We start from the raw sequence: 3604 nt of genomic DNA on the forward strand, positions 1-3604 counted from the left end.
CTGAGTTCCAGTGATTCTCCTGACTCAGGTTTCTGAGTAGCTGGGATTGCAGATGTCCACCAATACACCCGGCTAATTTTTGTATTATAATAGATAAACCATTTCACCATATTGTCCAGGCTACTTTCAAGCTCCTGACAACATATGATCCGCCCGCCTTGGCCCCGCAAAGTGCTGAAGATACAGGCATGGGCCATCACACCCGGCTCTACCACACTCTTGAATGCCAGTGTCTGACACATTTTCTCTTTGGATGTTATCCCATTAATCTCATGAATCTTATTTATGTTTTCTCCTCTAACTGTATATTTTGAATTGACCTCGCTTTGAGTTTTGCTGCTTGACCACTTCTATTGTCACTGCTGTCAATTGCATTTTTTATTTTGTTGTGTTTTATTCTTCAAGATTTCTGTTTGTTTTTTCCTCCCATATTTTAATCCCTTCTGTAAGCTTCTCTGATAAATTTCAGAATTCTTTGTGTTTTGCTGAAGTCCACTGCATTGTCTTGAAACAAGTATTTTGAATTCCTTGTCAGGCCTTGTGTCCATGCCCATCTCTTTTGGGTCAGTCACCACCAGCACTTTATTTTGACCACTTGATGCCATCATGTTTCTCTTGTTGATCCTAATGCTTGTGACTATGCATCAATGTCTGTGCAGTGATGTAGGTGCTTAATGCAGTGTTTGTAGTTTGCCTTTGTTTGGAAGCTTTCTTCCACAGTAAGGCTGTCCAGAGATTCAGGGCAAGGAGAAGGAAATTAAGGTATTTTAGCCTATGATAGCTTCAGCCCTGGTAGCACGAGGGGAAACATTAATGAGCAGACTTTCACGGCTGGAGTAATTTGACTGACAAAGTCAACTCAGTGCCAGGTTGCACCTGTATCACACAGTTGAGCACTGGGTGCACTCAAGGCCTGTAGCTTCCATGGTCTGCCCTCTGATCTTTATTCAGTGTCTGAGGTTACTGTAGTCAATCAGCGGGAATATTGACTGGAACTCAGCTCCATTCTGCGGAGATCATAGTTTCTAATCTGTTGCCGGGGTTGGTCTACATGATCACCCCTGGGTATCAACCTCCCAAAGTGCTGGGGTAAGGGGACAGGCAAATAAATGTCCCAAAGCAAAATGTACTATGCCTACTTCCTTTGCCCAAGTGAGCATCCCACCTCCACCTCCTGAATAGTTGAGACTACAGGAATGTGCCACCATGCCTGGCTAACATTTTTGGTGTTTTCTTGTTGTTATTGTTGGGCTCAAGTGATCTACTCACCTCAGCCTGCTAAAGTGCTAGGGTTACAGGTATGAGTCACTACACCCAGCTAAAATTTACTTTCTAAAATTTAACTTTTAGATCATTTCTTTTTATTCAGTCTTATTTCTCATAAATGCAGTTAAGAATGTTATTGCTTTAGAGTTTCTCTTTGGGTATCCCTGAAGGAATAAATGGACTCTTGATATTCATTTTCTAAATGGTGTTAGAAAATGAATAGTTACTTTAGATGAGTAAAGACTATTTGGCCTCTTTTTGTTTTCTGGCTTCATTTCATTGTGTATGAAGACTGTATTATTTTAACCCTTCTGTATATGTGAAATGAATTTTTAGTCTTTCAACTGAATGTAGTAGAAGATTGTTTAAACTGATTATACAACTACTACATAATTTTGTTTTTCTTCCTTGTGCATATTAGTCTAATTATTGGGATAACAATGTCAAAATTAAATTAATTTTCATATAAAGAGCTTTCTGATAAAATTACCTAAGTACACACAAACAAAAACATGCCCACACAAATCACTTAATTTCTAAAACTTTTCATTTTTCTGCTTCTCTAGTACCTTGTATTCCATCACACAGCAAAATCTGGCAGCTCCACTTCCAGAATTTACTTGAACTCCACAGCTTATTTCCGATTTCCTGTTATCACCATAGTCTAAAACACAGTTTATATTGCATTCACCTCCTATTTTACACTGTAATTTCCTACTTTACACTCTAACTTTGTATAAAAAAGAAACTACCTTTTCAAGATCTAATTCACCCAATTTTATTTGTTCTTCATTGAGACTTCTTTCTAGGTGCTGTCACACCTTATAACGTCAGATACGAATGTGTCTATCCAATTTCATGAGTTCCAGTTATTTTATTTTAAGGGAATGTGTATATACATTTATAAATTTGGGTATGTGTGTATTCACTTATTCTTTGTTTTATATGTTTTGCATGCATATATTCACTAAATCCCTGATAATGGAAAGATAACAAATCTTTTTTTTCTTTCTTTTTTGTATGTAAATTATTTTCCGAAGGAGGTGGGTTGGGAGAAATATATCTTAACTTGGCAAGTTTAAAAGAGAAAGTGGCCATTACTAATGAAAATTATTCTCTAACATTTTCATGTTTATCTTTAATAGCATTGCTGATGACATATTCCCTCTTATCAGTTGTGTAGCTGCCATTCACTGCAATATACTGGCCATCCACACTGGCAACGACTTTGCGCCATTAAGCTACAGGTGATAAAATTGATCTATGTCATGATATGGCATTCGTTGGTGATTATCTCACCTGTAGTGACTCTGGCATTCTTCCCTGCATCTCTGAAACAGGGGAGTTTACACTTTCTATTAATCATATATTTTGTATTATTGTTGACACCATGGCTGGAGTTTTGGAAAAGTGGAACTCATCTTCCTAGCAACACAGAAAATAATTCCAGCATGGTGGGTAAGTATGGATGCTTATCTTAATCATGCTAGTATATGCTGCCATCAATTCTCCTGCTGGTCAGCAGTGAAACTGCAGCTGTCAAATGAGGAATTGATAAGAGACAGAGGTGGGACATACAATCCTACACTACAGATTTCAGTTTTTAGAAAATGTGATAATAATATTGATATTTAGGTTCTTTGGAGGGAACGTTTTACCGAAGTCTTGTGACTCAATAATTGCCATGTAGTTCATCAAAACCTACATATTAGCCTTTGGCTTTAAGCTCCTCTTCTGTCAGTACTTGCAACCAAGGTGGTCAGGCAAAGTATTGCCAGGAGATACTGAAAATCATCCAGAAGCACTGTGATATTGTGTAAGCATCTGGAGAAAATTCAGTTAAAAGAATAAGAGTAAGCAGCTGAGGAATTACTATCACTCATGGAGAAGGGTAGGATATTTTCAATAAATGAGTATGCAATATCCATATATACTTTCACAGAACAAAGAGTAAAGAGGCTGAGTGTGACTTTATAAAGATACTCATAAAAAATATAAACAACAAAATCTTGGAAGTAGTTTCTAATAAAATTGATTTTTCTAATGTGACTATGCATTAATAATTTTTGTTTTCTTAAATATAATTGTACAGCTTATTAAACAAAACAAAATGAAAAATCCATCTGGCTACAAAAACTAAGCAGAAAAAATCACCATAATACATTTTTCACCTAGTACATTTTGGAACCTATACCTTTAATTTAATAAGTGCTTGTAATATAGCATATACACTATCAGTGAACATTTGCTTTTCACCCTTTTCCCTCTGTGGTACAGAAATATTTTAGTTTGATGTAATGTGATCCAATTGTTTTTTGTTGTGCTTTTGTAGTCTGTG

The 3604-nt window shown here is 36.4% G+C and overlaps 1 pseudogene; it reads left to right on the forward strand.

Annotated features, from left to right (window-relative positions):
- The first annotated feature begins 2394 nt into the window (after window positions 1-2394).
- On the forward strand, window positions 2395-2873 carry LOC100608190 (testis-specific XK-related protein, Y-linked-like; annotated as a pseudogene).
- The last annotated feature ends 731 nt before the right edge of the window (window positions 2874-3604 follow it).

This window comes from Pan troglodytes, chromosome Y, assembly GCF_028858775.2.
Source record: "Pan troglodytes isolate AG18354 chromosome Y, NHGRI_mPanTro3-v2.0_pri, whole genome shotgun sequence".
NCBI lineage: Eukaryota > Metazoa > Chordata > Mammalia > Primates > Hominidae > Pan > Pan troglodytes.